Source organism: Zeugodacus cucurbitae, chromosome 6 (assembly GCF_028554725.1).
Source record: "Zeugodacus cucurbitae isolate PBARC_wt_2022May chromosome 6, idZeuCucr1.2, whole genome shotgun sequence".
NCBI lineage: Eukaryota > Metazoa > Arthropoda > Insecta > Diptera > Tephritidae > Zeugodacus > Zeugodacus cucurbitae.
The window spans coordinates 37,968,557-37,981,945 of NC_071671.1; positions in this window are offsets into that span (position 1 = coordinate 37,968,557).

The following is a 13,389-nucleotide window of genomic DNA, read 5'->3' on the forward strand; positions in this document are numbered from 1 at the left end:
ATTTATGGTCCTCAGAACATTGGCAACGGCGAATACCGCAGACGATGGAACGATGGATGAGCTGTACGAGTTATACGACGACATTGACATAGTTCAACGAATAAAAAGACAGCGGCTACGCTGGCTAGGTCATGTTGTCCGAATGGACGAAAACACTCCAGCACTGAAAGTGTTCGATGCAGTACCCGCCGGAGGAAGCCGAGGAAGGGGAAGGCCTCCACTCCGTTGGAGGGACCAGGTGGAGAGCGACCTGGTTAAACTTGGGATCTCCAACTGGCGCCGAACTGCGAAGGAGAGAGAGAGGTGGCGCACTATCGTCGATTCGGCTATAACCGGCTAAACGGTTGCAACGCCAATCACATACAATATTTCAGTTATCTGCCTGAATGTTGTTCATTAGTCTACGCAACACATAAAATAATCGAGTAGAATATATGAGTATAGAATGATATTTATCGAAATATGTAGGCCATGATTTTCAGCTCATCTTTGCCTATAATTGAAATTTCTTTACTCCTTGCGACTTATTTTCAACACAGGTACATACCAAAGTCTTCTGAAAATAACTCAAAAGAATACGCAAATATTGTCATTCTTAATTGAATACACATTTATTTATACATATGACATTCTTATTGCATCCGTAGTGTACAATTTATGCCTGGAGAGGTAAAGTCAGTATATAAATCCTTTATATTATCAAAAATAAAAATAAAAATGTGCCAATGTGTCAGCTTTATTATTCCCCACTTTTTGTTAAATGCCATTACGAATGTCTGAAATTGAATTCAACAAATTTTCATGAGATCAGAGGAATTTCGCCAAAGGCTTTCATTAAATAGCAAAGCACACAGCGCACAATGTTGGAGAGAGAAGGAAATTAAATTTACTTTTCTAAATACTATTGTTTACACACTCATGTAAATCTCTTCAAACTCATTTAAAACTAATAATTACACTTACACAGTTATGTCAATCCCGATAAAATTCAAGAAGTAGATATTCGTCTTCTTCTTGACTGGCGTAGACACCGCTTACGCGGTTATAGCCGAGTCCACAACAGCCGAGTCCACAACGCCACGCATCTCTCCTTTTGGCAGTTTGGCGCCAATTGATAATACAAGTGAAGACAGGTCCTTCTCCCCCTGGTCCTTCCATCGGAGTGGAGGCCTCCCTCTTCCTCGGCTTCCACCAGCGGGTACTGCATCGAAAACTTTCAGAGCTGGAAGTAGAAGTAGATATTCACTATGGAGAATATGGGTTCGTTTCCACTATAGTTCGATCATTAAATTTCTGAAGTTTTTTTGAAATATCATTTGAAATCGCAATGTATGTATTTTAAAAAACTTATTTCAAACTTATATGCATAATCTGAAACTGAGCTGTAAGATAAACATCATGACGGGATTTGTGCAATTCGGGATCGGGACTATACGTAAATTTTCTATGATCAAAGCCAATTCAGTTTGTGTGGCATGAAGTGACTTTCACTATACCTTTATTTATGTACTTGTACACACACATACATATGTAGCGCTCTCCCGCACTCACACACGCATGTGCAGTTACATATGTCCGTGTATGCGAGGTACTTGTGCATCATCGACTACCCTGCTTACTCAGAGAAGCTAGGGTTGTTGCTTCTTGCTGTTGTTTGCTTAAACGGTTTATTTTGTCGTATTACAATTTTAAAAGGACAATTATTTGTTTATACGTTGTCAGTCGGAATTGAATTTTAATGTCGTTGGATTACAAATCCTGTTCAAAGTTCGCGCTTTTCAAAGGCGAATATCCGTGATTGACCGAGGCAAATGCCGTATTGTATGCTGTTGCGATTAGTGACTCTCAGACACACTCATAAGGGTGCCGTTATTTGCTCAACGGATATTGAGATGTTATTTTATTTAGTACACATTAGTTCGACTATTACAACCGCCATGAGAACTAACCGGCTTGGAGGTTGTGTCATTCACTCTTTAATCACTATTGTAAATGTGTGCTATAGACATACATACATATATAGATAGGCTTTTAGCCTAAAGTTTTACTAGGGAAACCCCAAAGATCATATCCTTGAATATAAAATTCTTAACTACAAGGATTGCAAAATTTTGTCTTTTTGCCCAGGACTGCAAATGCTTCCTTAATTTCAGTTTTAAAGGGCGACAGTTCTATGGTCTCTTATGTCGTCCTTGGTCATGGAACGAATTGCGTTTAAACAGCGTCAAAAACTGCTGTGAAGTGAGCAAATCAGATACCAATTCCGCCGATAGCTTTTTCATATGCGAGTGCAATATTTCCTTTTATAATATACAGTGTGAAATACGAAGATAATAATTACTGAAATCTGTCCGGAAAATCTGTCGCGGAATTCTGTTCCTTTAAATGGGGCCATTATTCTATTCGTGGTTCCAATGTTCCAAAGCTTTTGAATTAATTGAAAATATAATTTTTTCGATAAATTCAAAATTGTATATAAAAATTTGGAAAATACTAATGGAAAATACTAATTTTAGTAGATTTCTAGAAAATTAACATTTTTTCGGCTCAGACAAATCTTTATTTGATAGGAACTGATGGGAATGATAAAAGTGCGGATATGATCAGTCCACTGCAACAACTGGCTGTTTTTTGACACCATAAATACCGATACCGGTGTTAAATATAAAGTTAGTGTAAAAATTGGGAACAGCAAAACGGTGGATACGAAATGAGAATGTTTGTCTCGTAGTCGAGACACAGTTAAAGCAAGTTAGGAACAGTGTGTAACCGATCATTTTATACTCCCGCAATTTGTAGTCTTAAAGGAGTGGAAACCTTTTCAGACATTGATTAAACATTGTTGCCAAGGTCTAGGCCCCTTTCATCGCTATATTGGGTTATAGGTGCTAGGGCTAGGTCTAGCTTGAGTAACATACCACATATTCGACAGTCTACTAGAATAACGGAAATTATTATATATAGTATATGGAGACTGTGGTTATTCCAGGTCTGATTTGAACTATTTCCCTACCAATATAATACTATACGATTAATTAATTGCTTAATTTTACTAAGAAATCCCACATATGAACTGGAAATTTGAAAATCCTTATAGTCTAGAAATGGTAGATAGGTTTACCCGATTTTGCCAATAATTGGCACAGGAGCACACTCTTATAAGGAACAGATTTCCTCTAAATTTCTATAGAATATCTGATCGATTTACTAATATTTTTAGTGAAAATTAGTCACAGGAACTGAGGTTCTCATGATATGTATCTAATCGGAAAGCAATCAAATTTTGTTGAAAAGACTATCAAATCTTTTAAAATGGTTTTCACAGTAGTTTTCAGTATATATATCGCATTTGAAGTGGGCGTGGTTAATATCCTATTTTTTTCACCACCAAGGTTAAAGGGAAATAGGGGTAACTTGGCACCTGTTAGTAGCATATTCGGCCTTGAAATTACTCCTAAATTGCAAATGAACGAAACATCAGTCAGCAAAATCGCCAAAAATATCGCTATAACGAAGATTTTCCAAATATTCAAGAAGTCGCTGGAGGTATTGCACAGGACTTTAAAAGATCTTGATTGTCGATGAACGTTTTTGGTGGAGCCAGGATTCTGATAGCAGGTGATTTACGCCAGACTCTTCCAATTATTCCTGGATCAATTGTTACTGACGGGCTAATCGCATGCCAAAATCATTTAATTTGTGGCGACACATAAAGAATAGCCAATTAACAACTGACATAAGAGTGTTTTAGCAACAATATCAAATTGCGGTTGTAGAAGCAGTTGGAAATGGTAGGGTCGCCCTCAAATTGCCTGTACTATCACCACTCACTTTGCAATTAAAAGTACTGTGAGTTGTCATCATGCTGCGTTGAGTAATCAATATCGTCGCCGAAGCCAAGATTGAACCAACTTTATTTAATGTATACCTTAGCCACATAAACGTGTGGCTGGGTCTGCTAGTTGTTAAAAAAAACTCAAAATTTATTAAAAATCGCTATAACTTTCGCATTTTATGTCTCAGCTAAGGGTTACAACACACGACATTATTATCTGAAATTTGTGCCTACAATGTTTATGGTTCCACCACCGTGCAATGTTTTTCCGCTTAAGCTTCATACTATTTTAAACGTGCACGTCACGTGCCAATTGATGTTGCCTGGTGTTATTCTCGTATTATTGTTAACACTATCTTACGTGTAAGGATAACATCACTAAAATATTTCATTAAACATTCGATTAATTTATCTGAGCGATGAATCGACGCAAAGAATTCGCCGACATTATCACCGGGCACCGCCCGACTGCTTTGAAGATGTGAGCACACCAATTTCGTTGCCATAAGTAAATATTTATATATGGCAGTTCAATTACATCGTTTTTTCTAAGCCAGTTGTAAGCACGTGTCAACACCCGGGCAACGGTTATTGAGTGTGAAAACGTGTCCAATAAGTGTTTACTTGGTGTTTTCTATCTACAAAACAAATGTGTCATCCAAGTGCATAAAACAACATTTGAAACTGACACTCTCTAATTTAAATCAAATAATTTTACCTTTTCGCTTGGTGCATTCTGGATGACAATAAATTATGTGCGGCCTTTGAAACTCCTGACAGACATTGTGACTATGGATGGGCAAGGATCTTTTGTTGTTTCTAAATTTGGGCTGATGGTTGAGGTATTCCGCTACCTAAGTATGCGGTGGTGACATCCTTCAAAAATGGCCATTGGGATATTGCCAAGTCTGTCTTCGTCCCCTTAAAACCCCTCACAAACCTCGGAGTAGGGTAAGTTGAGATGACTCCCTCTATGCGCTGGTTTTTCGTTAAAACGAATATTCGTTATTTCGGAAAACTACTGTATTACTATTGAAAAAAATGTGTTCTCGTATAGCGTAATAAAACAATTTATTAAACAGCAATTTACGGATATTTAACTAATTTTTATTGAAAAACATACCTCTAAGTGAGTACTGGAATTAACGAAAAATTCGATGTAACGATCGTTATTTCGGAAAACTACTGTGCTCGATTAATCGCCATTCGCTTCGTTGGAATACGAAGATTTATTTGATGGCTCCTTCTTGAAGTCAATCAATACAATAAGTTTTGAGAAATTGACATTGGCATCTTCTTTGCTGCTCTTAACCTTTTTGTGCTGAACAATAATTAAGCTTTTCTATCAAATTCAATATTTTTCTTGTACTCATTTTTTCAATTTGCACATTTCTTTTGAATTTTTTCAAGTTATATGTTTAATTCTGTTCTTATAATACCACGATTTTATTTGATTTTTAACTTAAGGATTTTTAATTTAAGGTACTCAATGTAAAAATTTTGTTTGTTCGTTATAAGCGGTTTTCGTTAAAGCAAATATTCGTTATTTCGGAAAGTGTACTATGAAGTGATGGCGTGGTTGTGAACCGATTTCGCCCATTCCTGTTATCAGAGTGTCAAGAAAATATTATATACCGAATTTCATTGAAATCGGTCGAGTAGTTCCTGAGGTATGGTTTTTGACCCATAAGTGGGCGACGTGCCGTCCATTTTCCATTTTCTGAGTTCAGCTCTCCTTTGCCATTTTTTCTGTAAAATTTAGTGTATGTATTTTCGTTTGCCGTTAGTGAGTTAACACACTTTTAGTTATTTTCAACGAAACCCTTGTATGGGAGGTAGGCGTGGTTATTATCCAATTTCAACTATTTTCATGGTGTGTGATGGGGTGCGTAAGGAAAACGACTGCAGGAAGTTTGGTTTACATATATAGCTTTACTGGTTTGCGAATTCGCTTAGTTTCAATAGTTCGGTTGATATAGCTTTAATGGTTTTTGAGATATGTATATAAAAAGTTTATTATATGGCTAGGCCGAGTTAAAATCCGGAAGTCTGTCTGTCCATCCGTCCGTCCGTGCAATGGATAACTTGAGTAAAAATTATTATATCTTGCCGAAACTTGGTGCACATGTTGTATATGTATATGAAACTTCTCAAGATGACAAGACGAGTTGAAATCCCGTTGTTCCTCTGTTTTTTGGGGGCAATTGAATGCGGCCCTGCCACCTAATACTCTTTTGTATATATCTCAAAAACCATTAAAGCTATATCAACCGAACTTTCTCTGCACTCATATTAGTACACGAAATTTTAAATGTTCGTGTCGCCGCCCACTTATGGGTCAAACCTTAGGAACTTCTCGACCACTTTCAACGAAATTAGGTTCATTACATTTTCTTGACATCCAATGATATAGTTTGAAAATGGGCAAAATCGGTTTTCCTACCACGTCTATTCCCCATATACCAAACCATGGTATATGGTTACACCAAAACGTATATAATGAAAGTCAAGAACATTTAGATAGCGAAGTCTCAAATTAAAAAGTAAGAACCAAGAATTAAATACTCCAGCAATACTTGTGATAAAAATATGTAAAGAATTCTGAAAGATTTAAAAGATTAGTTCTAACTCGGATGCCTTTTAACAATTTGAATACACTGTGTCTTTTACGTCTTCACAGTTTTCTATAAGCCTAGTATTTAAGAATTTTAGAAAGTTACGCCGCCATCATCAATTCCTCCGACAATGGCAATCGGCTTGTACATTTCGCGTATCTACATAAAATAATCCTTTATATGAGCAATTGAATACATGAATATTGAGTACATATATTTACATTGTGTATATGTATGTTTGCATGTGTGTACATACACATATAGGAAAATTATCTTATAAAACAGGAAAAAACACATTATTAGCAATTTCACTATAACTCGACATAAGTTGCATACAAGTCAACAATTCGAAATTGTGTTGCAAGAGTATGTGGCATTGAACATAAAATCACTTCAACTAACTAAATTCACACAATAAACAGGCATCACAAACAGCAAACAGTGAAGCAGCAATGAGAAAGAGAAAAACAGGCGCAAATGGCGAAGATTGATTTTATGTCGGATGCTGTGCTGAGGTGGGAAATAGTATAATAATGGAATGCTGCGGAAGCGAGAGGTGGCATGGCACGGTGGCAAACACTTTTTGCAAAAGTGTGTGTGTTTGTGTACATTTATTGGGATTTTGTTCACTTCATACTCACACAACAGAAAGCTAAACGCATGCATTTGCACATCTGCGTGTGGGTGTATTGTGTTAACGAACACAAACACAGTTGAAGAACAGATTGACAGAGATTCGAAAAGTGGGCGGTCGTTGAGAGCGCTAACTGGCCAATCACTGCGCTCTAATTTTTCACAGGTAATAAGAGAGAACTTGTGATAATTTGTTATTGTCTTTCGACTTTCCTGCCTCTGCAAAAACGCCATTTTCAAATGTATATATATATGTATGTGTGCAAACATAGCTGTATATAAATTTATATATTACCACATAGTGTTTATGTATGAGAGTTGTGCACAATTTCTTCTTACCCATGTGTTGCTTACATTTTATTACCATAACTCTTAGTTTTGTTTAAAACGATATGAATATCTGCACATACATACATACATTTATTTATGTGGTAATACGAGCATACATATGTGGCTAAGTGCATTACTATATTTCCGTTTTGAATTTTCCTGTCAAATAAATTTATTTTTCCTGAGAAAACACATTTCCTTTAATAATACACAAACATACAAACTGCGTGAACACATGTATGTTTATATAAGTTTATACGAGCCTACCCATTCGGATGCTACACTCCGAGTAAAAAGCTTAGTTTGTACGGAACTAAAGATTAGATGCATGCCATTGCAAATTGTAGTAGTACTCATTAGGTTTGAACCACACTTCAAATGTACATATAATTAAAATCTTCTGTATATTCGCTTCTGTGATGTGAAGTCTTGCTTAATTTTATTATTTTTTGTGAATATCTACAGATATGGACCGATCCGACCATGATTGGAAGTATGCACTTTTATATGTATTTTTGGATGTTTAGGGAGTATCATGAAAATCTATATCGGATTGAAAAGTGGGTGGAGAGATATATAATTTCACTTCATAGTCTTCATCAAATTATCCTAACCATCCGTAGGTGGAATTAATATATCAGAATTCCCACTAAATTTGACTAATAGATATACACACAGAATACTTGCTTGACGTTTCTTGAATTACAGTGGAACTTCTATTCATTCTGGAACTTCGATTTATGGAATTTTCGTTACAACATACAAATTTCAAAAATTTTATTTTTGTATTTATTTACTTCGCATAAAGTTAAAACATGTATTCTGTAATTTTTTTTGTTGCAGTTTAGCTCTTGACGTCTGTATCCCATGCCTTTGTTACATGATTTATGCAATCATAAGTGTAGTTAATATCAAATATCTTATTAATGAATCGAAATCTTTGTTTAACTATTCCTTGCATCGACACACAGACTAATCCCTTAAAATCGGTTCGACTAATTGTTTTATGTTTCAACAAATAATCGTTAACTGAATAAAGCTCTCTTACATTGTGCAACATTTTGTGTGAAAGGCTATAGCACAACCTGGTGGGTTGCATTCGCACTCACAAGCTTTCTCTGCGCCCGCCGACTATGTGTCTTTACTATCATCCAAAGCATACATACATGTATGCACATACAACTTTTTAAATACCGCAGCTCGTATTATCAAAACAAACTGAGATTATAATATTTAGTATTATTGAGTCCATGTTTTCAATAACGAACATTGTGGGAGCTATTTTGTTTGTTTCAAAACAAATTTATTGAAATAGGTTGCATTATTTATACGCATATGATACTTCATAAAGGGGAAAGTTAGGCCATTTCAGTTTTTACAACACAACATTTATTATGATTTAATATGATGAAAATTAGCAAATCATATAAGTAATAAGAAAATATTTTAATATATTTTTTGTAATTAAACCGAGGCAAGCAGTTGTTCATTATGTTTTCGAATTACCATAGGATTTCTATACGTTGGCATTTTTCCCTTTGTGAGCGAAGAAGTGAGAATACTATAATTCCAAATTATTAATATATATATCAGTAAGAAACAATGTCAAGAGAAGGAAATATTTTGAAAGCTTCCAAATTTCCGCCTCAAACTAGGTGATTGTTTCAAACTTCGTTAACTCGAAGTTCTCCATAACTCGAACTTTTGAATTGGCAATAGCGTTTAGAAGTTAAATTTCATTTCCTTCCATAAATAGAACATTTCGAACAGGGCATAATACAAAATTTAAAATTTTAATATCGAGGTAGAATTTTAAAAGAATCCCTATATCGTATAGAGGCGAACAAATAATATAATATTACACTTATACAATCCATAATCATCATGCAATAATGGCATGGGATACAGACTTCAAAAGCCAAACAATAGCAAACTGATACAGAATACATGTTTTAACGTATGCACATAAAACTTTATGCGAAGTAAATAAATAAAACTGTGTATAAATATGTATTATAAAGATTTTTGAAAAAAAAAATGTGTTTTAATGAAAACTTATATTATGGTGATTCGAGTTAGTGAAGTTTAACTGTATTTCTGAGTAAACAACAATTTTTTTATACTGCATACTCAACTAAAAATCGTGTATTTTGAGTTATGACACTATTCATGTTAATGAGCGATATGTATATCGTTTTAAAATAATTTTTTTTTAAATTTCTTTCCTTGTAGATATCCCAAATGCATTCCGTGTATTACTGATTTAAAGGAATGTATTCACTGCCAATATTTCCTAAATTCTCTTATTATTTCAATTTGGGACTGTTAGTATAGTTAGTATATATGTATGTAGTACGATTACAAGATGTGTTTAGATATCCTTTCAATTTGTTATACTCACGCAACATGTTGCACAGACATTATAGTGTTGTTCACGGTTGTTTGTATCATCCAGAAAAAAAGAGTTAGATAACGAGCACCCTAAAGAGGCTGGTATTGAAAATGGACCATTGTCACGCCCACAAAATGGCGAAAACCAAAAACCTTTAAAGTGTCATAACTAAGCCATAAATAAAGTTATGAAAGTAAAATTTGGTACAGAGGATTACATTAGGGAGGGGCATATTTGGGTGTCGTTTATTTTTTAGGTGGTCGTGGCCCCGCCACCAAATAGGGTTTTTCTATATATTTCGCAAACTAATAAAGCTATTTAAACCAAACTTTCTGCAGTCACTTCCGTTACGTACCCCATTATACACCATAAAAATATGCGAAATCGGATAATAACCACGCTCACCTCCCATACAAAGGTTAGGTTGAAAATTACTTAATGTGAATTAAATCACTGACGGAACACGTCAGAAACATACAATTTTACAGAAGGAATGACAGAGGAGATCTGCATTCAAAGGAAAATGGGCGTCGCCCACTTATGGGCCCCTATCTCCCATATACCTATTTATAGGTTTTTCAAAAACACGGTGGGCTTTATTCAGCGTATATCGGTTAATATGTGAGATATCTTAGCAAAATTAAGTGAGCGTATAGTCTTGGATATAGTGTACCTGAAAATTAGTGAAATCGGTTCAGGAATTATCTCAGCCCTTATATACCCTATATCATTCTAGTGGACTTTAAGTCGCATATATTTGTCAAATTGTGTATTATCTTTATAGAATTACATCAGTATATTGCGAGAGTATAAAATGTTTGGTTTCACCCGAACGTAGCCTTTCCTTATTTGTTTTTTTTAGTGAAATTCAGAATTTTAATTAATAAATGTTTATTTGTTTGCTTTCACAACTGCTTTTCATTCGATTTTCCCGTTCTCTAGTTTAATTCGCTTTTTTTGCGAAAACAAAGAACATTAACGGATTTTCATTAAATAAATAATAAATGGTCTGATGTAAAGAGCAGTAAGACCAGAACGCAGAGAGAACTATACTTAATAGGATTGATTTCAGCTTTACTTTACGTATTTGTCCTCAACAAGTATGTATGTGATTGGCGTTGAGCCGGTTATAGCCGAATCGATGAGAGCGTGCCACTCCTCTCTTTCCTTCGCAGTCCGGCGTCAGTGGAGATTCCAAGTGTAACCAGGTCGCTCTCCACCTGGTCCCTCTAACGGAGCGTAGGCCTTCCCCTTCATCGGCTTCCTCCGGCGGGTACAGCATCGAACACTTTCAGAGCTGGAGTGTTTTCGTCCATTCGGACAACATGACCTAGCCAGCGTAGCCGCTGTCTTTTTATTCGCTGAACTATGTCAATGTCGTCGTATAACTCGTACAGCTCATCGTTCCATCGTCTGCGGTATTCACCGTTGCCAATGTTCTGAGGACCATAAATCTTGCGCAAAACCTTTCTCTCGAAAACTCCTAGTGTCGTCTCCTCTGATGTTGACATCGTCCAAACTTCTGCACCAGGACGGCAATGATAAGCGGCTTGTAGAGTTTAATTTTGGTTCGCCGAGAGAGGACTTTACTTTTCAATTGCCTACTCAGTCCAAAGTAGCACCTGTTGGCAAGAGTGATACTGCACTGGATTTCGAGGCTGACAAGTAGAGAATAATAAAGTTAGCATATTATAATTGCCATATAGGAATTAGATATAAACATCGGTTCAATGTCAGGACCACTCTCCACTCAAAATAACATTTCATTAAAAATACAGTAGTTTTCCGAATTAACGAATATTCGTTTTAACGAAAACCGCTTATAACGAACAAGCAAATTTATTACATTGAGTACCTTAAATAACGAACATCGGTGATTTGTAAGGGATCGGTTTAACGAGCAACGTGAAGAAGACATATGATGAAAGAGAAATCAAATAACATAAAACTAGAATTAAAAATAAAACTTGAAAAAATTCAAAAGAAATATGCCAATTAATTTTTTTGTACATATCTCGTAAACTACTAAAGCTATATCAACCAAACATTCTGCAGTCGTTTCTTTAGCCTGGGCGTGGCTCCTCCCATACAAAGATTATGTTGAAAACTACTAAAAATGCTTTAATTCAGTAAGGAAAAATACTAGAAACCTTAAGTTTCATGGTAAAGATGGTACAGAAGAGCTGGAATCAGATTGTTATACAAAATTTGAAATTGGCGTGGCTCCACCCACTTATGGGTCAGAAACCATATCTAGGGATGCAAACGATGTATCGATGTTTCAAAAAACATCGATGTTTCGAATGTAAAAACAGCGATGCATCGATGTCATTTTCAACGATGTTTTACATAAAAATTTTACGTCACATCTTCCCACTTTTTCTGGTATTAACCCGAAACCCTCTATTTGGAGATAGTTTGTCATATTGAAATTCGTTTTGTTGTAAAATTAATAAAAGGAATGAGCGATGGAGTCACATGTAGAAGTTCAGGTAAGTGTTGAGAAAGCGAATCCCACATATACGGTTGTGCGTAGGGTTTGGGACCCACCACATAAAAACGAATAACCAATGAACATGAAGCAACAGCCTCGGATGAGACACTCCGATTTTGATGACGACCACAGCAAACGTATAAAGGACTATGATTTAAAGGCATGCACCTGGAATGTCCGGACCCTTAATGGCCCAGCTGGTTGGTGTCCTCGTAAGAGTAAAGGCTGACATCACCGCAATCCAAGAAATGCGATGGACGGGGCAAGGACGGAAGAAAGTGGGTCCTTGGGACATCTACTTCAGCGGCCATATAAAAGAGCGCAAATTCGGTGTGGGATTAATGGTGGGTGAGAGACTCCGTCGTCGAGTCCTAGCATTCACTCCGGTGGATGAACGACTAGCCACAATCCGCATCAAAGCGAGGTTCTTCAACATATCGCCGATTTGCGCCCACGCCCCAACGGAAGAGAAGGACGAAGTGATCAAAGATAACTTCTATGAGCGCCTAGCACGTACCTACGAGCGCTGCCCCCGCCACGATGTCAAAATCGTGCTTGGCGATTTCAACGCTAGGGTGGGTAAAGAAGGTGTCTTTGGCACAAACGGTCTGAAGCTGATCGACTTCGCCGGGGCCCGAAATATGGTCGTCTGTAGTACTAGATTCCAGCATAAGAAAATCCATCAAGCTACTTGGCTGTCCCCGGATCGAAACACTCGCAACCAGATCGATCATGTTGTGATAGATGGACGACATGTCTCCAGTGTTTTTTTTTACGAAAAGATCCGGCGACTAACTGAAGGTTTCAAGATCGGAGCACACTCCTGTAGGACCCCCAGAGGTGATCTAGTTATTGATGACCAGAGTATACTGTGTTTGTGGAGGAAACACTTCTCCAGCCTGCTGAATGGCAGTGAAAGTTCAACACCAGGAGATGGCGAACCCGATTGCCCAATCGACGACAATGGAACAGATGTTCCTTTGCCCGACCGTGAAGAAATTAGAATAGCAATTACCCGCTTGAAGAACAATAAGGCGGCGGGGGCCGATAGATTACCGACCGAGCTATTCAAATACGGCGGCGAAGAGCT